The sequence below is a fragment of the Meleagris gallopavo genome, chromosome 12 (genome assembly GCF_905368555.1).
Source record: "Meleagris gallopavo chromosome 12, MGAL_WU_HG_1.1, whole genome shotgun sequence".
Classification (NCBI taxonomy): domain Eukaryota; kingdom Metazoa; phylum Chordata; class Aves; order Galliformes; family Phasianidae; genus Meleagris; species Meleagris gallopavo.
In genome coordinates this window covers 15,198,796-15,224,555 of record NC_139415.1, presented here as the reverse complement: position 1 = coordinate 15,224,555, position 25,760 = coordinate 15,198,796, and the positions used below count along the sequence as shown (strand labels likewise).

General features: G+C 39.4%; 1 long non-coding RNA gene across 2 annotated transcripts in view; it reads left to right on the top strand.

Annotated features, from left to right (window-relative positions):
* Window positions 1-13,048: 13,048 nt before the first annotated feature.
* Window positions 13,049-25,760, top strand: part of LOC104912865 (uncharacterized) — a 595,545-nt gene continuing 582,833 nt past the window's right edge. For both annotated transcript variants that reach the window (XR_014885757.1, XR_014885754.1), the window contains exon 1: window positions 13,049-13,116. This is a non-coding gene — a long non-coding RNA (uncharacterized LOC104912865). The remainder of the gene's footprint in view (window positions 13,117-25,760) is intronic.

Genomic DNA, 25,760 nt, shown 5'->3' with positions numbered 1-25,760 from the left:
CATTTCATCAAGCTAATTGCCTGAAAGTAAAAGAGAGAACTTTAGCTATTAGTCTATTATGGGGCTTTTTTCTTAATCACAAATAGGGGCCGTGTGTCCCCAGGGGGATGTGTATTCTAATTTACAATTGAACTACAGATCAGAGCAATCAATCTTGTGCAGCACTTTTACAGTGTAATTGCTGCAACATAACAAATAAAAAAAAGCAGCCTAAGTCGAGTTTCAGCTTGAGGTGGAGATATTTACCAGGCATTGGGTCGGGGTGGGAGGGAGGCAGAGAGGCACCACAGCCATGAATATGCAATGAGGGCTCATTAGTGCCCCAGTGTTGCCATGACGAATGGCATTATCCCCAGCCTGGTGCAGCCTAAACATGAATTTTATAACGACCCATTTATCATGACTTGTCATGGGGTTCTTTACTGTACTTTCTACTGGCTCTCACACCTTCCTCCATTATCACCTCAGAATTCCTTTTGTTATTTTGTCTTATTCTGGTTTTGTTTTTGGTAATGAAGCCCAACTTACAAGAGAAGATGACTGCAAACAGCAGTGTGCTGATGTGCCTGAGCAACTTAAGGCTTCCTCAGCTGGAGACCCAATGCCAAGCATGTAGGTGGTCTTCAGTCCACTTACTAGAGGATAAGCATCCTCGTTGTCACAAATATCTGCAATCTTGTCAGTTGACTCAGCAGAAAGGTCTTAGATTGACTGAGCATCAAGACAACTATCTTTCCATTCTGGCAGATGTGATGGATGAATCTGTTTTGTTGACCCAGGCCTGTCTAAAAGTGCTCTTCTTCAACCCACACCAGCGATTTGTACAGTGTAAAAATTCACCTCTTGCCTCTACATTGATAAAGGTACCGAACCAGGTAAGTAGACAAAAACTGCATTCTGCCTAACTCCTGTTGAAATGGAAAAAAAAAAACCAACTAGATGCAAAACTGAAGTGACAGAAAAAGCATTAACTTGCCAGGAGCAAGAGGTAATAACCAACTCCATAGGAAAACAAAATTACCAATAAGTAATTAGTGTGTCTGGCTTGAGCTCATTTTTGGTCACTGCACGTTGTCTGTTTTACTGCTGTCCCTTTGGCCTACCCGATTCCACATTTAATATACCACTGCTTATAAAGAAATCCCTGCGGCTCAGGAGGCTGAATTGCCATGCTGGGGTAGGGCCTGCTCTCCAGTATATAGAAGCTTTCATTTCCCAAGTTACAAATCTGACATCTCATGGCCAAATCCATGCCAGTTTATTTCTGGGAAGTCTGTCCTCATTATTTACCCCAAATAGTTTCACTGTCAGTATGCCTTTTTTTCCCCAGTATGAAGTGGCTGCAGCATCTGAAAGTATCAAGCCTCTCTTTGTTGGATTTTACACTTTTGCTATTACAAGAATTTGTCTTTGGGGACAGAAAAATCAAGCAACTTATTTCCAGCTATTACTTGGATAGGACTTCATGTTCTTAAACAAGTTGTGAGCTCCCATGATCTCTGAAAACAACTCTCCCGAGGTCTCACATCAGGATAGTCCTACAGTTCTTTCATTACTCTACTGGATGTTTGAAAATATTAAAAGGCATCGAACATCCCAGTCCAGCAATTTATAGACTCAGAGCCTGGTGCTGTAGCCCTCAAAGCCTCTATTTCTTCCACAAAATCCGCATTTTGCTATTATCGCCACCAAGACAGGCATGTGTTTCACTAGAGGAGCAGTTTGTCAAAGCAACAGTCCATTACCCAGAGATTCATCACAGGTTCTCACTTCAGCATACAATGGGAAAGAGCCTGCATGCCAGAAAATGAGGGGGAAAGGAAAGCTACCTTGCAATGAGGTGCATGAGGTATGTGGCACACTGATTTAAGTCTGATGAGGGCAACAAATGCTGAGGTGTTCATGCCATCCTTTTTTTTTTTTTTGCCTGCCCATAAGGTCAGACTGCCATACCTGACTGCACTGCCACTATCTGCAGCTTATAAGATGCAGTAAGCAGACGGCCACTTCAGTTGAACTTTGTGATTCGTAGTCCCACACAGTGAGTTTTTTCTATTACTTTATAGCAATTGCTGGTGGTCCTTCAGGGAAACATACTCATCTTTCTCCCACTCATCAAAAAGACAGACATTGAAACAGATTATTAAAGGCCAGCCAATGCAGATGACATCTAGATCTATGTCACTGTAACACCCAGTGCCACTACAATTGCATTGTAGATTTCTAGGTTGAGATCAGCAGCCATATGGAGGGCAGCTGCGTGAGACAGAAAAGCGTTTACTGTTCCTCAGTCAATCTACAAATGGCAATAATTAAAATAAAATTCCAATCCTCAAAATATTAAGTCCTTGGTTCTAAACCAACAGGCCTCAGACTGTAAGAAACACCCAAATCCCAAATTTGGGTGGAAAAAAGTCTGTCATATGAATCCAGATCCCAGTATATTGGATGTGAGATCTTTTGAAGAGAAATTATAAAAAGGCAATATTTTAAAATGGAAGATAAGCACATAGTGTGAGACTAATTGTTTATCCAGAATTCAAGGGAAGCTTAATGACTGAGTGCCTTAGAATCAGAAGCTGGCTGTGAGCAAACCCACTGGAAAGTACTGCACCAAATGTATGTTTTAATGCAATCAAATCCTACCCACAAAAATATGCATACTTACATCCAACAGTTTGCTACATTTACAGAAAGAATTCTTAGGACACAAGAAAATATGGAAAAAACTGCAGGTGTGATTACTGTATAATGGTGTTCAGTATCTGTTCAATTGATGTATTTACAACAAAAAAAAGCAGATACTATTTCCCTGTATAAAGTAGCATACTTTAAAGGCATTTGATAAAATGCATGCTTGGAATGAGTTCTGTATTCAGTAATTTGAACACCTAGACAGTGCCAGGAACGCATCCCACCGTGCCTGCAAAGACTACCAGTTATACTACACAAACCTGAGCAGTCTGTTTTTAGGCTGTTTCTTTCTGTGGAGAAATCCCACCCTCCCTTCTTAATTGTATTTCAAAAGTGGCCTAATAATGTTTTCCTCACTGTTCTCCCTCCAAGGCTTAGCTTTAGGCATCCTAATAAATGAACAATCTTTTCCCTGGTTCTATTTCAGTTTTGGCTTTAAGCACTGTCTTTCCTTATCTGGAACCAATGGCTCTCTGCTTTCCACTTTTAAGCAAACAAACAAAACGTCCTTCTCCACTGTCCTCCTCTTATCCCTCCACTTTCTTTAATGACATCTTCAGTCATTAATGAGTTAATAAAAATCTCAAAGTCATCTGGGAATAGATAAGGGGAAAGAAAGAGGAGTATTGTACACATAATGACAGGCTCCCTGCTGGCCCTAAGATGTCATGGGTCAGCCATGTTAAGAATGTGTGTGCCCAATCATCTGCTGATTTTTATCAGCAAGGCCTCAAGCAGAATCTGACACGGCCAGTTTGGGAGTTACAATGAATAAACAATGACTTCTTGGATTGTTGGCGGCTGTATGATAGAGTGAGAGGGTTTATATATACTAAAACATGATGACATTAGCAATCAATATACCAATTACTGGACAAGTTATTGGACGAAGAATGCACATGTCTTGAGCTTTGTGCACTTTGAACATGCTACCAATGATGGAGACCACAGAAATAATGGTGCTTAACCCTTCCCAAGCTAGATATGCTATTTCTTGACAATGCCTTCAAGTTTGATTGCATGGTGAGAAAAACAACGACAAACAACTGGTCTGATTCAGCATATTAAGTCTTCCAGATAGAAGACATAAGCTTGACTAATTTATTTTTCATTAGGACTTAAAGAAAGGAATAGATTTTTCAAGTGAGCATTTGGATGCCTGAACAACGGATAATTTAAATTGTTCCCCATAAAATTTCAGAGGAAATCGATTTCTTTTCACCCAAGCACCACAAGCATACCACAAACTTCATCACTGAGAAGTTAGAACACATTTTTATAGGATCATTTAGACAAATATTCCAACATGCTTCACTTGCTTATTCCACAATAGACGAAGAAGATAGAACTCTAAGATACTTGTTTTATTCTTGTGCTACCAGAAATACATTTCTGCATCTGTTCAATGTCATCTTCTTGCTCTCTTTAGAGAGCTCAAAATATTCAATGTTTACAAGTTTATCTTCTATTATTCTGGAAGTGATTGTGAAGATTCAATGTCTGTTTTATAATTGAAACCAGAATGAAATGTGGTTAAGTCAATCACCTCATCCAAAGCACAAATGCAGAAGACAACTGACACAGAGACCAAAGAAGAGGACAGAGCTGCCACATGTGGGGCACAGCAGAAGCATTGGACTAAGTGGTGTCACCTCTCCATTCAGATAGACAAGTATACATTCCAACAGAAAGCTCACGGGCTTTGCCTTGAGATGAACCATTAAAATTATGTGGGAAAGATTTTAAAATGGTTCTCTTTTTCTGTACAACATTATGAATGACAGCTTTTACTGAGATCTGGGAAACAGAGCTGAGGAAGCAGCAAAGCCACATGCATTTTGCCTTTTGCTCAGGTGAGAGCAAACAAGACAGGGCATAAATATATAATGACTTTGTCTCCTAGGGAATCAGGCAACAGTAGAAATTGTGCAAGAAAACCCAAAACACTCTCTGTATTTTGTGTAGATTAGAGGCTGAATAAAATCTTAAGATGCATCTCTTACAGACTGTTCTTGTGATGCAAGAGCTGAAGTGTTGGTCCAAATTACAATCATATCTGCTCCAGCTCCTGAGCACTAAGCTCTCTCAGAGTTGTGTTGGACAGTAATGGCAGAGGGATCAGTCCCAGACATGGAGGGAAAATAGATGAGACCACATCTGGTTTTAACTGCAGTAGTTATGAAATGCTCAGCTGCATCCTCTCAAATGGCTCTTCCCATTAAGTTTGTGAAAAGTTTGGAAGTGAATTTGTCCAGCATGTCTGATATGAATAACAAAATGCTTTTAAATGTAAATGTTTCATAAAATAGTACCATTATCATACATTACAGTGAGTACAGTTGAAAAAACTGAATCCCTCCTCTGTAATTTACAATTAACTTTTTGCCTCAAGGTAACAGCTACATTCACAAAAAATAATGGTAATAGATTGACCTTGTTATGAATGGATAACAAGCTGGAAACAATATAGTTTGTCACAGAGCATTAACTGTTACTGTTGAAATTGTAAATAATGCGTACAGAACATACAGTGTAAATGGCTCCCCTTAAAAATATTAATTATGTCGATTAAACACTTGATGTATAATGGATTACTCTGAAATCTACTTAAGTCCATGTCAGACTGAATACACCATTGCCTAAGATCCTTTTCTGCCCTGACTGCTCATTGTGGACCTAGCATTTACCGCGCAATTAAAGATATATGGCTACTTTTTTTTTTTTTTGCTTGGACTGCTTGCATGCTTTTCCACAGAATACAGCATCAGAATATTAGACTATCTAGAGACACTAGGCCCTTCTGACATGCTTTTAGGCTGCTTTGGAAGCTAATGAAAAGAAGCCCTCGTCCAACAGTACAGACCACTCAGTGAAGGATCTCTATGGGATTCAGAGCACACCACAGGCTTCTATGCCTCTTTGTAATCACTGGTAATGGGACAGAAGAATACAGGCAAGTTTTTACAACTGGCTGGTTTCTTACACAGAAGTGGTGCAACTCGTCACCCATAAGGAAGCAAAAGCTTTGAGGGCTGATGCTACTCAGCCGATGTGTGCTTTGTGTCCCCTTCAGAGCCAAGGCTGCAGTCATCTGGGAGGAGATTGCTATCACATGGCTTTAGAGAGCAATCCAAAAACTAGTACATAACACATGGCATAGAAAAGATTAACTTTTCTGCCAGTGCCTGAGGAACATTAATTCACAAACAGGAGACTAAACCATATTTTTTGTGCTTTCCAACCACAGTAAGTGCTCCTCAGCTGTGGTTCAACACTGGACTTAACAGCACAATACTTCACTGTTCTGGCTAATTACCATGTATAGACTATTGCATTATAAAGGAGGGATTCCCGCTAGATTATCCACATAGAGAAAGTGATATTAAAATGACAAGCCACCAAAAGGTCAAACAACCAGTTGCCAGAAGTTAGAATAACTAGACTGTGGAGCAGCAATATCTGGGGAGCTGGCATGTGTCCCAGGACTCGTTGTCATACAAATGGAAGAAAAGACAGCTGGAATCTTTCTGGATTGACTGTTATTTTCTCTGAGCATAGTTTAAATCCATCACTTTGGTTTTTCAACCAAACGCCTGAATGGGGAGTTCAGAAACTGATACAGTAAAATATAAAGTTTCTTTAGACATCATTTTTCCACGTGTGAGCTTCAGCTACTTTACGTTTTATCCTTTGGTATCAAGGACTGTTCAGGTTGTAAGCATAAAAAGTCTGATTAAAGTTAGACCTCTTCAGTATGCCTGTAAACCAAGCAAATACCTTATAGCCACGCTCACCAAGAGGTGTGTTCTCCTGTCTTAGGAGGGAAAGTCACTGCAACTGAGGAAGCACCTCTTTCCCCATAATGGGGTCAAAATCCCAGCACATGTCTAGTTGGTAGGGAACACTCAAGTTTCCCTCTGCTTTTCTCTGGGCAGCTCTTGTTTCACCTTCATTTAAAGTTTAGCTGTTTGCTATACATTTGGTGCCATCTCTTTAAAGATATACATCTGAATGGGCAAGAAAGTGAGGGATTAGCAATGGGCAGAGGTCAAGTCCGTCAAGACTTTAAGCATGTCATTGGTTGTAAAAGAGATTACATTACTGGCAGCTCTTTGCCAGATCAGTACTTCGATGCCAAATGTTAATCCTTGCTGGGGACACGATGGCTTGTAAATGTTATAGGAGAACATAGCTTTTCCTGGAGAAAACAGGCATTTATGGTTAAAACATGGATTATTTTCTCATGCTTACACTTGCATTTCATGCCAAATCACTCTAGCTTGCTATGAACTTTGCTTCAAGTATTTGTATGTATTTGAGTACATTTAATCTCTTCAGATCTTCATTTCTATAACTAAGGATACCATGTTGGAGTTCTTAAAACTCTAGGAAGCAGAAGAGCTAGAGCTGAGTCTCAGGCTTTGCAAACTAGGCAAAGCCTGTTCGCTTACTGAACCTTAGCTTTCCCATCTATAAAATGGATCTGCATGTGAAAAGGATCTGGTAAGATTTACGATTGCTGGAAGGGCAGTATTTACCAGACTTATAACAGCAACTAGCCTTTTCTAGTCTCTAGCTATAACTAGTATGTCTAATATCTGACTTTATAAGTAACATCCTTTCCTACAATTACACAGGTTTAGGCAAGCTGAAGTTTCTAGGTCAGACTTTTATACCAGGATAGCCAAGGCACAAGTCTGTACAAGAATTTATAATAATACAAGTCTCAATTGACCAAAAGTTTGTTCTGCTGTGGACCAAGAGCATAACACCGGGTGTAACCAGCAGCTGCTAAGCACATGCAAGACATCATATGAGAGTAAGACAGTCAGGAAATCCACACTGTACCATATTCAGTAGCAGCTGACTATGCTTGCACAGCTATACCTCAGTGTTCAGCCTGCAGAAAGTTATTTGCCTGTTTACAGCACACCAAATGAAAAAGAATTTAGCAGGTACAAGAGCAAGCTGTGTTCCCACCTGCTTTTGGGATCTTGAGATCCTCAGCATACATGCCTCAGTTTCTTATTCACCTTTGGGAGGTAAGGAAAAATCATGCTAATGTAGAAATTAATAAAGCTTTACTACAAAGGGCTTGGTGAGGTCAAAACCACCAGTGCTTCCTGCTTGTGAGTTCAGGAGTAAAGGAGACTGCATACCCTCCCAGATAAATTTGATAACAGAGTATATAAAGAAAACCCAATCATCTCAGCCTAGGGAAACCTGAGCTTCTTTGGTTTCATGCTGTATACACTTCGTGCCTATAAAATTATAAAATTATAGTAGAGGGGAATTCAACATTTTTCCAGCAATAATAATAGATATTAAATTGTGTTAGTTTAGTTTTGTTATGCAGATTATTTTTTTTCTTTCACTTCTACTCTTTGAAATGTTTTGAATTAAAATAGCTTACTCAAGGTCACTGAAGGCATATGGTCCTGCTCAAAACTTTAAACAAAACATTAGTTTTTACAACCTTTTGTAATTTGGTATTGTATACAACATGGTTATAGACGAGTTTCTGTAATCTTTGCAGTGGGTGACAGAAATATGAGAGCCAAATTTATAAGCCATTTAGTGAAGCATTTAATCAATTTCATGCATAGGAAATAACACCAATTGCTTTGCTTTATCAATCTTGCTTTCTCAGAGACCTGCAGTCACCCCAACCTAAAAACACTCAAGTGTGGGGGGGAACCATATGCAAAAGTCTAATGCTGTACACAAAATGTCAGGGACTTCAGAGGGCTGCTTAAGCTTACTTGCCAGCATCAATAAGGCTTCTTGAAGCTATTAATATATTTCAGAAAGAAAGCAAAAAGCTTAATATACATAGGGAGTTAGAAGGCCTCTTTGTACAGTTATTCATTAAGCACTCTCTGCTTAGAATGTCTTTTACGCTGTTTAGAGTTATGCATATTATGTTTGCTTCTAATACTAAAATGCTTGTGTATGCTGCCTCTAATCACTTACAAACACTTAAAAAATCATCCTTGCACCACAAGTCCCCGCGTTTCCAATAAAACATCAGTGGCAAATATCATCTGACAGACTCAGAGAGACATTACTCAAGACAACATTGCTCACTACAGCCTTAATAAAAAAGCAACACATTGAGGTCTAGACTGCCTTCAACCACTAAGAGTTAAAAGTCACACTTACCCATGGCTGTAACCTGGGGGGCTGGTTTGGGGCTTTATCTTGTAGAAAACAGGACTGAAGGGTTAGAATGGCTCCTCTTCTGGTCTTCATAGCATGACTCTGGGTGGCATATTGGTGCCTCGGCATCAGACGAGCAGAGGGAAACGACACTCCTCACACTTCTGCAAGGCAGCACCTCATGAACTGGAAGATCCTCAGCACTGCCATGGAGGTGGACCAGCACCAGCATATTTGTGTATGCCAAATGCCAGCATCAAGTTATTACTCTTTCAACAGAAAAATAGTGTTCATGCCAACCACGCTTTTCCTGTCTTGTATCTGAAAACCTTCACTGGATTAAGAGTTAAGGCTAAAAAGGCTATTTTAGAGCATGCTTTTCTTTCTTGTGTACAACAGCTAGTACAATACCCCAAAGCAGAGTAGTACAGTGACTTTTTTCCTAAGTGAAAAATTCCTGAAGGAGCAAAAAGGCAATCTCTCTGATAATCATCAGCTGCTCAACTATATTAAATTTAGACAAGGCTACAATAGTGCCAGAGTTGTCCCCTGCCCTCTAAAATTAGAACTGAAAGAATGGCAGGCATAGTGCTAAATATATAACTCATTTAAAAATAATGTGCTCTCAAGGCTTTCCTAATGCTTGAAAAACTGATCACCATAAATCCCTACAGATGTGCTTGCAGCCTGCCTGCCTCCATCAGCCCAAACACATTCCTGTGGGATACAGCCTTTCTGAACATCCTCTTTCCTCTACAGTGCTCAGGAAAGAGAAAGCAGTAGAGCTTCCTCGCATTTAAACAACACACTGCCCATTTATCCAAGAAGACAAAAATGTAATCTGGCCTCCACCTCTTATATGGAAGAGGGGGGAAAAAATAGGAGGAAAATAGAAGAGAAATAAACATTTACTGTATTCTCAGACCTAGCAGGTAGAAGAAGGGCCCGCTATTTGAGATCATTAGAAGCAGTAGCTCTACATCTGCAAGCTACAGGACAAGGAAAAAAGCAAGTTAAGATACCTCATCCCTATTTCTGTTACTTAAATCTCCCAAAGTCTAACTTTAATAACTTCAGAACAACCAGAAACAGGACAGATGAACAGCAGATTTGTGGAGAGACTGAGGTACAGAACTCTCTTCCTCACTTCCAAGTTCAGAGCAACTCCTACTCATTAAAAAAAAAATAAATAAATTCTATTTTCCTTTCCAACTTCATCTAAGCATTAAAAAAAAAAAAAACCCTAGGAAAGCATACATATATGCAGAAGAAAGTAGGAGTAGGCTGAGGCCTTCACTGAATTTATAGCCAGCTGCAGCCTGTGGTGCAAATTGGCCCAAAGGAATGCTGGGAGCTTAGAGGACTTAACAGCCTCCATCTTGGAGGGTGTGGGCTTTGATTTGCCATCTGTTTCTCCTTCTCAGTTAATTTGGTTATTAGAGCAGCTGTAGCAGATGTTAAACCTCTGAGAAGAGTAATCTGAGGGGGCAGAGAGGTTTTTGTGGATGAATCTGAGTGCCCTTACCTGTGCGCTGCAGCTCTGGGAGGGTAATGAGCTCAAACCTGGTCTTTGCAAAACTCGGACCTCGCTTAAATGCAAAGATGAGGCCAAGTGGTCGTGCATGAAGTTGGGCTGCTGCTCTTGGAGGTGATTCTGCTTCTTTGCTTTAAAAAAAAAAAAAAGTGTCTAGGATTTGTTTTTCCTTTAGCTTCCCCTCTTTTCTTTTCTATTTTGTGGGATCTGGAGATGCCCCAGCACTGTTCCGTTGGCCTCCATGGGCCTGTTAGGTGCCTGTGTCCTTGGAATAGGGTCTGGACTTGATCTGCTGCAAATGCAAAAGTTTGTTACTGATGCAAACAGGTCATATTACACTATTCTTGTACCTTAAATAAATCAAGAAAGGTGTAAATGCGTTACTTGTGAACTTATTTCTCCCTTGGGCTGCTTCCATGAGATGTTTCTTTCTCTTCCTTTCTTTCCCCCTTGCTCCTGCTTTTGCTGCCTTGAATGGTATCAGCTTATTGAAGGATTTTCTGAAAATAGCAGTGCTGGAAAGGCATGTTCTCTGCTCGTCTGGAATATTCTAAGAGGAATTAAATCCCTTAATTCTTCGCTTCATAAATTTGGGGTTCCCTTTTTACTTTTATCTTGGAGATGTGTTAAGGCAATAACAAGTATAAGTAAAAGAAGCTGTAAGGTTTGGCTTTCTATTTTTCAGGAATGTGGTGTGTGGATCCAGCAATATGCAGGCAGGGCAGGGCTCCTGCCTGGGGCTGGTGGCTATTTGCACATGGGACGTCTTGATTTGGTGTCAGGGGACCTGCAGCTGACTGATGCACTCAAGGTAATGTCTAAAACTTAGCTGGCAGAAAAAGCCATTTTATCCTGCTACTTTTTATTCTCTTTGTTGACAAGGAAGTAGAGGTTTGGGTATGTTCCTTTTCTTTGCTCGTGAGTGTGAAAACTTAAGGCATTCCTCCAGTGGCTGTGGGCTGTTTTTGGGGAAACTTGTGTTTCTGACAATTCTATTTGTAATATGGTTCTTTTGCTGCTCCCAGGAGCTGTTTGTCGCTTTGTGGATTCTTCTGGGCTTGGTCTAGAGTTGTTGAATTTTTGCCAGTGAAGTAAACTAGAGTTAAAGAAATGCCACAGTCTACTCAGTCTCCAAAGGTTGTTTTCTTGAACCAGAGTAGACACAACAATTCAAAAACCTCAGTCAAAGATTGGTTGTGTTTTGATTTTTTTTTTTGGCTGTTTAAAAATCACAATATTTTATAGATGTAAGTTACAAACGGAAAAGAAGAGGGCTATTCCCAATATTATCTTCTAGACATAAATAACAAACAACTCTAGTAATCAAAATTTACTGCGATTGTAATAGGTTTTGGCATCGTTTATGTATCACAGGGAATGTTAACATAATGTTGACTTTCAGGACTGAGGCCAGTTTCTTTTTGTTGTTGGCTTTTTTCTTTTCTTTCTTTTTTTAATGCTGAATTCATTATAAAAAAAAAAGCTCCAGTATATTTGTGGTTTTTATGGTATTCAAGAGATTAATTCTCATAAATAACACTGTTTATACCTCCTTCTAATCAGAAAGTTGAAATTATCTGTGACAATATGAACACTAAAAAGTTGTATACTATGAAAATATTTCAATAATTAATGCATGCACTATCTAGAGCAATTGACAGTGAGGTCATAAACATAATGGGCCATCTGTGTTTGATTTGTATCTGAAAATGCTTAAAGGGAAAGGCAGGTAATTCAGGCTGCTCTTGCAAATGTAGACAGGCAAGATTTTTTTTTTTACCTTCTCAAAGGTTGTTGAACCATTTCATTGCTTTAAAGAAGGAGAAAAAAACTCTTCCACACTACAGTCTTCTAACATGCTTGCATTTGGCTCCTGTGTTCTCCAGTAAGCAGAGCACACCAGTGGGACTTTCAGTTTTCCTTCAGAGTACCCAGGGGGCTGTCATTCTCCCTTATTTACTTTGTATTGTTTGCTCTATTAAAAAAATGCCACTCCAGGCTCCGGAGTGCATTCTGCATTCTGAAACCTGGGTTTAAATAGTTTCCTTTGGACTTTTCCAAGTTCAAATCTGCACTGGCCTGTTGAAAGGCAGCAAAACTTTTATGCAGGGATCTGGCTCATTGCACCTTTATGACCCTTCTCTGGATTTGCCCCAGCTTGTCTCCTGAACCTTTTCTCCTTTGTGAAAGTCAAGGTTCAGGTTACCAGCATATCTGGGATAGGATTTAATTTAGCACTAGGCTTCTGTGCTGCAATGGGGAGAAACGGAGTGTCTTGCAGTCACTAGAAATGACTCTTTATCTCTGGACTTATATGCATTGGCATAAAGCCGATATCAAGCTGGAATGACTCAATAAACAAACAACCAAATACCCCTCTTGTTTTTGCTGGCTGATTTGATGACAGTCAGACTCCTGCTCTTGGCACTGTCTAAGGCTCTACTGAAGGAAATGCCATTATCTCTCTTGTGCCAGGCAGAGATTAATAATTTCTTAGAAATTGAATCCAGACAGGACTTCTAAATGATTTCATGTGACCTCCTGTATATCAGAGCTATTAAATACTACAAATTACCTATGATAAACCCAGAGATTGCTACCAATTTAAAACTCTGCAGTTTTTCTCTCTGCTCTGCACTTCCTTGTTGCCCAATCCGTAAGTGTAGGCAGAGAAAAAATCACAGCAAGATGCCATCAGGGTATGGGGAAACCAGCTGAAACACGTCCAGGTAATGCCATGCTTTAAGAATTCCTTCCCTATCCCTGATAATTTGGTCTGGGTTTACTTTCCTGCTCTGGTCTGAGTTTGGTGATCAGTGTGATCCTGCGAATGAGAGGAAAAGACCCCCAGCTGCTACTACCAGTGAGATTTCTCTGTTGCCCCTGAAAATTTGGACTACCTTTTCAGAATCTCAACCTTAGTATTGCAAAGTCATTGGTGTACATTAGGAGAAATAAAAAGTGGAATAGAGCAAGACCAAAATCTGAATTATATCATGAAGATGTGAGAATTGTTCTCAGTATTGATAGTGCCTATCCAAAGTTTAGTAGCTTTCAGTGCTGGGAAATGCTATCTAACTTCAGGGCTGAGTTTCTGTGATTTCTATTTTTGCATCTTGTCAAGTTGGCAGCAAGGTCAAATACTCCATGCTAACCAGTGTTCTCCTTGCATGCAGGTGCCACTGCTCAGAAATAAGTCCTTGTTCATCCTCTTTGTCAAACTGCAGAATTTGATGTGGGGTGTATGAAGCTTGTTTCTAGTACCTGGTTCATTTTTAACTGATGGTTATGCTTCAATATTGCTGTCTCCTTTCTGAAAGTAGAGTTGGACCCAGATATCTAATGAGTTATCCTAGCAATTTTTTTCAGAGATGAGATAATTCCGTTTTCTATTTGGGTTTTTTTCTAGCTCTGGACTCCAGATACTTTTGGCATCTTTATGCTATAGCATTCAACATAGGTGGAGATGAAACTCTGAATCCTTCTAATTCAACTGTTTTGAGACAGTTTTATGTTCTATAAAAGTAGCTGTGTTCCTTGACTTCTGTTGTATGTATCTACATTGCTTTAAATAGGCAGTAACAGGCTGCTCTGAGTAAGCATCTTGTCCTCTTCCATCACTTTCTGCCATAATAATTATTTGTGTTGTCTATAGATTTTATTAACACGATTTTGTGTAGTATATGAAGATTTAATAATAAGGCTCATTATTTTTCTGTAATTTAGTTGCAAGTTGGGTCAAACCTAAGCAACACCTGGCCCACGCATCTTTAGTGACGGATGCTTAGGAAAAGATTTGAAAGCAGAGCTCTGTGTCCTTCTGATTTCCACAGTCAGCAGTTAAGACATTCAAAGCCAATGCTTAGTAGCACCCGGTGATTTAAGTTTCTTCAAGCCCAACTTTTGTTCTCATCAACATTTGTGTAAATTAGTTCCATCATTTAATTTGGACTGAGGAGGAAAATACTTTTTTTCTAATAGGCCCCACAAATTGTACTATGAAAAACAGTGAATAATCATTTTCTACTTACCTTCTCTATCCTGGATTTTGTAGGGTAGGTATCATGTCCCCTCTTTCTTTTTATTAGGTATTGTTTACTTAAAAATGGGGGAAGTGTTATAATCCATCTATTTTGAATTAGAATAACCAGAACTACTGTGGATTTATACATGGTGTGGGGTATTTTTTGGGTCTTCATTCTCTACTCATATTCTTGTATCCTATTCTCCTTGTTGTGGAACACGAAATTGGTGCTTTATGGCAAATCATTGACAATCACTGAGGTCTTTCTGGCATAAATGTCTAGTGCCTGTGTGTCACACTTGCATTGCTTTCCCCTCAGTGGCACCAGATTTCTGCAAATTATGTTGGTATAATGCCATGATACTCAGTACAGTGAGAGCTTTTAGCTTGGACTGTCATGAGTAATTGTGTCTTTTAATGTATGTGACCAGCATAGCTGCTAAGATAGGGAGGACTCTGCTCAAAAACAACAAAATAACACGGGTATTTATTCTTTTGATCATCTCATCCTATAATCGGTCAGTATAAGGGCCTTTGCTGTGACACCTTCTCAAGACCTTTCAGGAGATCTGTGCTTTCTCCCAGAACATGCATTTTTTTGTTTCTTTAGAGAACTTGGATCATTATTGAAAGTGGTTTGTGCAGAATATAACTTGGCATTAAAAACTGCAGAGATTTTGTTTTACTTAGTTGAATATAAGGTCTCCAAAAAGACCATGGATTTCTGTTCAGGCCTGTGGTCTGGCATTGAGGATATGCAGGTTTGATACTCATCCTCTGCCAAAAATTTGTTTTACTGAGCATGTTGTTTATTCTTTCTGTGGTTTAGTTGGTCAGGGTGCAATCATTGCTTATTCCTTTCTTTTTCTCTATCTAGCACCTAAGTTTTCCAGGATAGGGGCAGTGTATTTATTTGCATGGCTCTTTAAACAGTTTTGTTTGGTAACTCTGGATAATGTCATAATCCAGGCTGATAATGCATTAGTTAAGGTCAGATAGTTTGATGAGGGCACTAGGTTACCGATTTTAATCGGGCTCTGTTTCACTCCCTCAATTAATATTTTTTTTTTCTAATTTTGGTGATGCATTATCTCGATGGGAATGTTTGTTTTGGCCAGTAAATCAAGCAGCATGCTGTAAGCAGTTTTTAAATTCTGTGTTATTTCAAGTGAAATTATTCTGCTGTTTTAAAGAAGCTGGTTGGACTCTGGCATGAATGTTGTCAGCAAAAAAAAAAAAACCCAAGGACTTTTTTTCCTGGGATTTCACTAAGGTGCTGTAATTAAGAAATGCGAAAAGAACAAAACCAAAAAAAATGCTTCTGCACTGAAGATGTGCCTTAAAAGTCTGAGTAATAGCTGTTGGGTCAGTGACCATAAAACAGCCCTATAAAAGCAGAATATAAGATCTGAACTGGGGCATTGCCTTGCAACAATTATGCCAGCAGCTAATGGTAATATCCAGTGGGGTGCCCTCCTTCCTCCTTCCCCACTTAAAGTGACAACATCCCCATTTTCACTCTGCATCTATCATAAAGACACATTGATTTCCTTTTGGAGGAAAACACATATTTCTTCCCTCCTGCTAAGAAGATAAATCTGACAGATTTTAATCAAATGTAGTTGTTCACAACTATAGAAATGTTTCCAGTGTCATAGATGAAAATCTTTTTTTTTTTTCCTTTGGTGTTTTGAAAAGGAGGAGGTTTCTGGAAGCAAGTTTATTTGGAGAGTACACCTGTGCTAAAAATCTTACTATATGCACCAGCAGTTAACATTTCAGGATGCCCTATGGGCAGGTTTAACTTTACTGCCCTCCAACATAATGCCTGTCTTGTAGTGGTAACCATGAATACTGCTATAGTTAAGGGTCTGTCAGTGGTTCTATCATAAACTCCCCTGTTTCCAGGGTTTTTATAACTCAGCCATAAAAGCTCTCTCCAAGCTAAAGCTTAGCTTACCAAGGCAGACCTGATTCTGATCTTGGAAAGGCGGATGATGCATATCCTTCTGTTGCTTCTGAAATTAGCTATGGTCCCTGAGGAAGGGCTCTCACAAGTCATGGGTGCTACACATGCCCAGAGATATGAGGAATGAAGTGTCTTAGGCTTTCATCCTCTTCAGATAGCAAACAAATTGGCCTTTGTACTTTGAAGCGAGCGGAGTCAAACAACGCACTGCTTTCCAATTTAAATTGCATTTTTACTTCAGTCTTTTATTTCTTCAAGTAACTTCAGGAGTTCATTACTTCTTAGCATGGGCCACAGGCAACAATCTGATAGCACTTAGAAGTGTGGAATATTATTCACAGTTTAAGTATTGCTTTGGATTTAAATCAGTGGGCATGAATGTAAAAGTGGCTGTCCTGAAGAATAAGATCAATCAAATCTAAGGAGAGCCAATGTTCAGAGCAACATAGAAACAGTGGCTGTTTTGACCCAGAAATAAAGGAATCTGTCTTAAAAATGGGAAATTACAGTTCAGCTTTCTACTTATATGACTGTGGACTTAACCCAGCTTGTAAACCAGGCTGGGTGCGGTGAGCTCTGGAAGTAGAACAGATGTTGGTACGTAATTATCTTTAAGGGCAGATAGTGTATGTTTGGAAATACATTATGTGTTCCTCAGTCAAATTAGAATGTGGTAGATGAATGCTAGCTGTGTTATGGCTCTGATGATGTGTCAATGACCACTACTGAAAAAAATGCAGCACATTTTGGATATTTTGGAGTAGGAAGAAATGTTTCTGAGCACCATACAAGGAGTGAGGTGTCTGGTCTTGGTCTTGTGTGGGTGAGGTGTATTTGCTCTGGTTGTCACTATTAAAGCTTGCTTGGTGTGAGTGGGGGAGCAAGAGAAGCCATGGCATAGGCTGACGCTGCCCCTGTTCCTTGCAGGGAGCGAGGGAGAATCAGGTCCATAATGTGCTTTAGTTCCTGTTCCTCCTGTGCTCCTGGGCTGATCTGTTCAGCTTCATGCTTTCTGCTCTGACTGGGGGAGCAAAGGAGTGGGAGGATGTTCCTGATCTGTCTCTTCCAAAGGGGTGTTTACAACAGCCTGAGGAAGAACTATGGAAAGTGAAAACAAATGAAATGAGAAAGGGAAAAGTGCCTTTTATTTGCTATTTCTATGCTAATAATGAAACACTAATTTAAACCAGGACCCTTTTTGGAAATGAGTCAGAAGTGAGCTATGGCCAGCTACTTTTAAACAGTATTTCTGCTTCTATGTTGCAAGGAGCTTTTACAGCTCCTGCCCCTAAGCCAGATCATTAAGGCCTTGTTCTGGTGACCAAGCTTTTCTCTAACGCTCGTGCCTTATGAATCTTCTCAAGATCTCAGGGAAGCTTCCCTTTTTAAGAAGTCTAGTCCCCCAGTGATCTCGGGCTGGATTTGCACATTTAACTCCCATCAAATGCTAATAGGAATTCCTTGGTGAAATCCTCTCCCCTGTCCCTCTTCGAGCCTCCCTAGGAGAAAAGAGCCATTAGTGTGTTTAAAAGTAAATTTCAAGGTTTCCTTTTTTTTGTGTGTTCCAATGGCCAAGGTTTATTCCTCTCGTCCTTTTTATTTTATTGTGAGGCACCTTGAGTTATTTGCATGATAAGACACCCTGTAAATGGATTATATTGTAATGCATTGTGTAGGTTTAATGCTGACAACAGCTCGGTTTGGAAGTAAGATAGCAACTTAGATTTTTAGTTTCTGATGTGCCATGCAGAGAAATGCCTTTTGAGAAAGCGGGAGGCAAAGCAGGAGGGATGGGGAGGAGACGGCCGGAGTTAAATTGTATGAATAAGGCAAGGGAAAGCTGGCATTGAAGAGAAGCAGAATACATTAACTTCTCAGCCTCTGCACCGCAGAGAATCAATGGCACGAACTGGAGTGTCCCTTTCCTCTCTGCCCTAACAGTTAATGTAGTTTTTCCTCTCCTTTTTCCAAGGATAGCAAAGAAATGGCAGTGCTTTCTGCTAACAATCATTCATATGTGATGAGTGTACCTTTGCAGCCGCTGTGCCCAGAATGTTATGTTGTTATATACTGCTTACTTACAAACTGGAACTGGTCCCTTAGAGAAGCCTTATATTTCATAAAAAGTGTTGGAATGAACAAAAATCTGTTTTCTTCTTCTGGGGAGGGGGGAACTGGACTGTGTAATAAGTGCTGGTGTAGGAAGTTTGGTGGCCTAGCATAAAGCATGGAAAACATACGCTGCCCAGGAACAGCGTGCTTAAATCCTGGCAGGGAGCAGCTTGGCTTTCCTTTCCAAGGTAAACCAGCAGTTTTCATTGAGTGGGTATTTTAGATAATACAGTAAAAATATAAACGTGGTGTGGACACTGAAGTACTCATCTGAATTCCTGCACAGGGATGCCTTTAGTTTTACATACTCAATGTATTCTTTGAAAGTGGCAGGTGGACACTTTGTGCTCCATCTCTTTTCCACTGAACTGTCCTTATTTTTTTCATATGTTCCAAAACTTGAATGAAATATCATAGATGAAAGATCTGTTCACTTGCATCTTGGCTTAATTCTGCATAGTATCCAGCACCCCTGTGCTGATCTAAAGTCTTGAACTGCTGATTGATTTTTGACTTCAAACTTCAGCTTGATTGGTATCAGTAAATAATTTAACAAACTGTTCTTTACCTCCAGTGGTTGAATGGTGGAAGTTAAAATGCAAAATTTATACCTTCCTTAAATTGAAATGAAATGCTGTTTGGAATCACTCTAGATTTCTGCTTTTTCTTTTTTTTTAAACTCAAAGTAGTCATGAATAGCATGTTTTAAAAGCGCTTTGATCATTGCTGTGGTTATTAAAAATTAAAAAAAAAAAAAAAAGAAAAAAAGGAGGGGGGGGGAGTATCTTCTCAAAAATGGGAATAGAAGCCTTTGAAATCATAAAGTGTAAGCAAACCTAGCCAGCCTACTGTGACCTGTCAGGAAGGGACTGATCCTATTAAAGTTCCACTGCATGTAGCCAAAATACTTTAAAGAGAACTCTATAGATTTCTGTGTTTACTGACGTCAGCATGGCATGAGAAGCGATTGGCTGCTCTGTGTTTTTTAATAGAAAAAAGAACTTCCCAGAAAAGCCACCAAAGCATTCCTGATTTATGCTGCTGTATCGATGACGATGCAATTTCTGGGACATGTTGTCACTTGGTTCAGCCCCCTGAATCTGCAGTGGTTCAGACAAAGGGAGTTTTTGATTTACCAGTCCATTCTTTTCTGTTAATATACACAGAGCTCCTTGTCTTTGCTATTTGAATCAGCTCCACAGTTCTGCGTGAAGAAATTGGGCACTAGCTGTCCTGTATAGATGAGTGATGTGTAAATCCGGATTAATTCCAGCAAACTGAGGGAAGTAACTTAAGGATACGTATTGCCTGAGTGCATGATCTTAATGCTACTGCTCTGTTACACTGATAAAGAAAGCTGGCTGTATAGTGGCATAGCCAGCCCCAGACTCTGGGCAAGAAGCTTTTAATATTAGTTTAAATTAAAACAACTGGTGGCTTTGAATAGAGGAAGAGGTTCTTTGTAAAGTACAAACAAATTCTTCAGCTCTCTCTGTGAAGACGTCACTAACAACTCATTTAAGCACTTCTAATAAAAAGAGCATTTGTGTTCTAACAACAACTTTTGCAATATGGTACAAAATGTTACTGATTGGGAAGATGTGGATCTCAGCTACTCCTGAACGACTCCAGATTTAATTCCATCCTCGTTAGTGCTATTTTTCTGGATTAACTTACGGACAATAGAGCATGCTTTAGAGAAACTGGCATTGCTGAACATTTTTTTGGCTAAAGAACTGTCCCAAGAAGCAGTACTGGTACAACTACTTGCAAGAGAAAAAGTCTGAAGTAGGTGAAGGCGAAGCCATGCAACTGGTATTTCATTGCGTGACAGTATCTGAACGTGCAGCTTCGTTTCCTTTTGTGGCTTCACTATTTGCACACACCTGTGCTACGTGTGGTGAGAGTGTGGCTGAGATAGGCTGCGAAGCTGCAAGCACATTGCAAAGCAAACCAGCCTCCATCTGAAATCAGAAACTTGGATTTATATACAGGAACACACAGACTGATACAACACTACTGCTTTCTGAATGAAAAACAGCGATCAAAATTGATGATAATTCTTCCATTAAGTGACAGATAAAACTTTAATTAAGACAGCCTACTTGAAGCTCATGATGCTTCATGTGTGACTAATTCTGACTGGCAAAAGATTAATTTTAACAAACATCAATTAGCAAACTTTTGTCTGTATTGGAGAAGGCAGTTGTTACATGTGTGTATGCATGTCTGCACGTAGGAGTATGTGTGCCTGTGACACGTTGGGGGAAAAAAACTCAAAGGTTTTTACAGATCCTGCAGCATTTGATACAAGATTGACTGGTGTCTGTATGATGTGTGACCCTACTGCTTTAGGCTACTGCCAGCCCCAAGAGGAGCTTACAGCTTGGCTCTGCCTGCTTTCCTCTCTATCTGGGGCTTCTTGCACCTTTCCAAGCCCCAGCATTTCCTTGTGTCTCTCAGCCCTAAGATTGCACAGGCGCTTGTCCCAGGGTCAGATCAGACCAAGGTCGGCTGTGTAATGTGCCCTCCAATTTTTAGGGGCTAAGGTTGCACTGCTGGTGTTACAGGAGAAGCACTAAGTGGCAGAATCAGCTGGATGTGGCTGCTTTGGAGAATTTTAGCTGTGGCTTGAGCATTTGCTTATATTTTAGCAATTGAGATGACCATTCTTTACAGATATTAAGAATGCAGAGCCTTGTGAATAGCGGAAAATTTAACATTTCATGGATGTAACAACTCATGCTCTTTTTCAGTAATGCTAGTGTGTTGTAGTGGTTTTTTTTTTTTTTTTTTTTGCCTCTATTATCTTTTAACACTGCTACAGAATGTACTTTCATCTTTTGGAACTGACCCCTTAATGTAGTGACTAGAATTTAATTTAGGATATTTTGTTCTAAAAAAGTACAAGCTTTGTTTCACAGGAGTAACACTGGAGCCTCCATAGTATTTATTGTATCTTAGGGAGCAAAAATGCAGCATTTGAAGTTTTTTTTCCTGACTGCTCAGTCTGTAAACTCTTCTTTGACTTGCAGACCATGCTGAGTTCCTCTTGAGGTGTGCATTGCTAGCAATACAAATTCTGACTTCCCTTCCTTCCAGTGATGACTGTCTTGACTCTTTCATGCTAAAACAAGCAGAAAGTAATTAAAACTTAATTTTGTTTTGAAGGTATGTAGGGAAACATGTCTCTAAAGCACATGGGAAGAATTTTCTGAGAAGTATTTTGTGAGGTTTTTTTCTTCCCAGTGTAATGCAGGACTTTAGATTTGGAATGAGGTTTTCTCCCCTGTATGGGCCACAAGATGAAAGTTGTTGTCCGCCCTCATGTCTTGGAAGCATCCAAACCATATTTAAGTGGAACATCACACAGTCTTCTTCAGCTGGCCAAAGTAATTTCAATTTCAAACATCTTCATAAAGGTGTGCAAAAGCAGAGGCTTGTCTTGTTGTTTTAGTGCCTAATTTTCTTGACTTGTAGCTACAGAGGATTTTTGCTTGTGTTACTGTAACTTTTTTGTGTGGTATCAAAGTTTCCCATTCCTGCTACTGATTTTATTGCCTAATGCTGGGCAATACTCAGTTATCTTTATCTCATCTTGATCTATGCTTTTTATTTGAGTTGCAAAAGACCACAGCCACAATTCAGCCTAAGAAGATAAACTAAAGTAATTCAAGCACAGTGAATGGTTTTATTCTCGTGTTTATACTTTCATAACTTACTACTTGTCTGATCCATTTTCAGCTGTAATGTACACATAATCAACCTTTTCAGAGTTCTCACAAGAAAAGCTTTTGTGGACTGTGCAGTAATCAGTATTAAAGGCCTTTAAAATGGTGGAAGCCAATGATACTGGCACATTGTCCAGATACATTGTTGTTGATGATGCAAACTGATATTGCTGTGAAAGACCAATTTCATCTCAAAGTTCTTTCATCTGTGGTGATCACAACATTTTTCATGTATTGTTCTTCAGAATTGTGTAGGTTGGTACACACCTGATATTTCATTGTAGCTGTGGATTTTTTTTTTCTGCCCTTTCCTCCAGAACAGCTGTAAAATGGCTTAATGGCTTGGAAAACCATCGAGTGCTTTAGCCCATTAATGGAGCCTCTTCTGGCACCATTTTACATGGACTATATGTATTATGAAGTTGGAATCAAAGAAGAAAGCACCTCGCTGCATGAAGATACTGAGTTTAAATCTTAAGAGAGTGACTATTAAAAAAAAAAAAGGCAAAAACAGTGAAGCTACTAAATCAGATTTTTTCCTAGGAGGGCACTGTACTACTTCAAGCCTAGTTAAAAACATAAGAGATTTCAAATCATATAATGTTAATTTTGAGATTAGATGCTTCAGTGTGTGGAACTGCAGGGGAAATAATCATGTATTTGTCTCCTCGTTTTTAAATGTTTATTTTTGACTAATTTTGGATGACTAATTTCGTTTCAGAAATGAGGTCCTTCAACTTTTAGTCACCATTAGCATGTAGTTCTTAATGGTCTCCACTGCTCTATAGCCTGTTGATTCAACTTGCAGTCAAAATGTGGATTTAATACTGATGTAGGGAACATCTGTGCATCACCCAAAGTTGCCCCATGGAGGAAGAAAACACTAACTGGAGTCTCTGGCTCTGATTGCTTTCCTCTTGCCCTCAGGGTGTCCAGCTGCTGAAAGACAAGTACTTATTAGTTTCACCACTACAAGAAGCAGATTTGAAGACAGTTGATTTTTTTTTTTTTTTGGGCACCTTTCTGACTAGAATACCAACTGGAAGGGCTTACAAAAGGTGGCATTCAAAATGAATTTCATCTGATGCAGATTTCAACCTTGATGTTGTCCTAAAGCATATTTGGTTTGAAACACTACTACTTTTAAAACTAAGTCAGAGCTTGTTTGGTGCAGTTTTTTTTTTTTGTTAGATACCATAATAGGGTAGGAAAAAAACAGACAGTTTTCAGGCATTGGAAACCTTCCTTATGTCTGAAATGTAGCAACAAACTTGGCTAAATACAGATGAAAACAGTTGTCACATGTTAAATTTATTGGTCAGTTGCAGAAATGTTTGATACCCTTAAGAAAATAAATTCAAGCATACTTTTCCAATCTTCATATTTCTATCTTGCTTAAAATAAACAGTAAACTTTTTCATTTTTCTTTTCTCTGTTCTCTTCGAGGGAAAAAGTTTTGGTTTTTTTTTTTTTTCATCATTTTCTTTTTCCTTTCCTTTACAGTCCCCATCCTTCTCCTTTTTTTTTTTTCCCTGGTTTTTGGATGAACTCCTCCAGATCTCTAATTCTGGATAAGTTACAGGAGGGAACAAAAGAAAATTGAAACTCTCTAAAGTGGTTGAGCTAGTTTCATTTTTCGTTCTGCTGTTACAACTTTTCCAAACCAAACTGAAATTTTGGATATCGTTCACTTATTCAACCAAAGTAACAGAAAGAAAAAATGGGAGAAAGTGGGCAGGGAACAAAAACAACTCCATCACTTGCAAAAAACATGTAAACAGTAGGAAAAAAAAACTTATTATTCTTTGAACGTTTCAAGTAGAAAACATCTGAGTTTTTACTTTTTTTTTTGTGTAGAAGTTCTTCCATTTTTTCAGCTACTCTGCGAAATCTGAAGACCTCAGCTGTTTTCATCACTAGTGTTGCTGCATTTCTACTTGTCTTGGATCTTGCTTTTACAAGATGCTATCGCTGCTATGCTGTGTCTCTTCTGAATTAACTGGGCTTCTCAGCTGCATACTTTAAGTCTACACGAGTCAAACGTTCATTGGACTCATCAGTCATCAGCCCCATATATCACTAATGCCAACTATGATACTAAGATGACTCATGTCCTAATTATTTTGAATAACAAGTGTGCTCTTGTGATAGGACAATATGATTTTGCTTGCTACAGAATAGATCAACAGAAAGTGGCCGCATAATGCAGGCTTGCAAAATGATCAGGAAAATGCATGTTGGTACAAAATTGTTCACTTTTCCTTATTTTCATAAGAATTTTTCCCAGTAGCTCCACTAAAAGCTGCTCCCCCTTCCCTCTGTAGATAATAGGTTCTTCAGGTACTTGAAACTTTAAACCTGATAATAACATACACAGTTTTAAATTACTTTTATGCAACTGAATTATTTCAGATGTGATGTGCTATGAAAACTAAGTAGGCAAAATCCACCAAAGAAATTTTTTGATTATAATTTCCTTTTTGATCATCCAAACCTATGATTTAGTAGAACCTCAATTATACTACTTTTTGTCCATTTTTTCTGTATCTGTTAATAAACACGAGGAGAAGAAATCTGAGGTGGACTTGATGAGGTGGCCATTATCATACAAGAGAAACTTTTAAAAAAAAAAAAAAAAAGATCATTGGGAGGAATGTTTGGACTACAGAATAGAGTGGTTCAGTTGGAAGGGGCCTAAAAAGATCATTGCTACTTGATCACTTCAGGGCTAAGTGAGAGTAAAAACATTATTAGTGCTGTGCTGTACTGTAAATCACAGTGACTGGAGTGGGGACATGTCCTGTTCAGAGCATGGCTTATGATGATGAGTGGTGTGAAATGCTTTGGACTGCAACTGCTTTTGCTATCCTGGTTTAACACCTCAGTGACTCAACACCCTGAGAATTTGCCAAGAAATAGGTGGTGCTGATCTCTGCTCTCCTCTGGTCAGTCTCATACAAATATCCAAGCTAGCTACTTTAAAGCATCTCTATGCTGTTTATTCAAGGCTTCACATTTACAGCATTGAATGTGGAAGGTGTAGCAGAAATGCTAAGTCATGGCCTGAAGCAGTGATTGAGCACCTGGTGGGAAGGCAGGGCCAACCCAGGGAGCTCAGGTGCATGCAATGCAATGCACCTGTGTGACTGGAAGGGGTGGGGCCAGGATCCACCCTTTCCCAGCCCTTATTTAAGGGCTGGCAGTGGAGATGAGGGGGCCTTGCTGGAGATCCCTGCATAACTAAGGCCTTCTAAAGGTAAGCAGTTTTTTCTTCTTTTGTTTCTGTGTCCACAGTAGTTGCATTTGGGCTTGTTCTGATTTGCTGCAGCATAGGGTTGTGCCACTCCACTGTTATTGCTGTACTTTCCATCCATAGTATTACAGTGATACAGAAGGCTGCCTCTCACCTGTGATTTTCAGATATTATAAAAATGGCTATGTTACAACAGCCTCTACAAAATTCACTGGCCAAGAAGAATGCCATGCAGTTGTTGCCTCCACCTCCAGATCTTGTAGCTATGTGTTAATGGGGTGGGG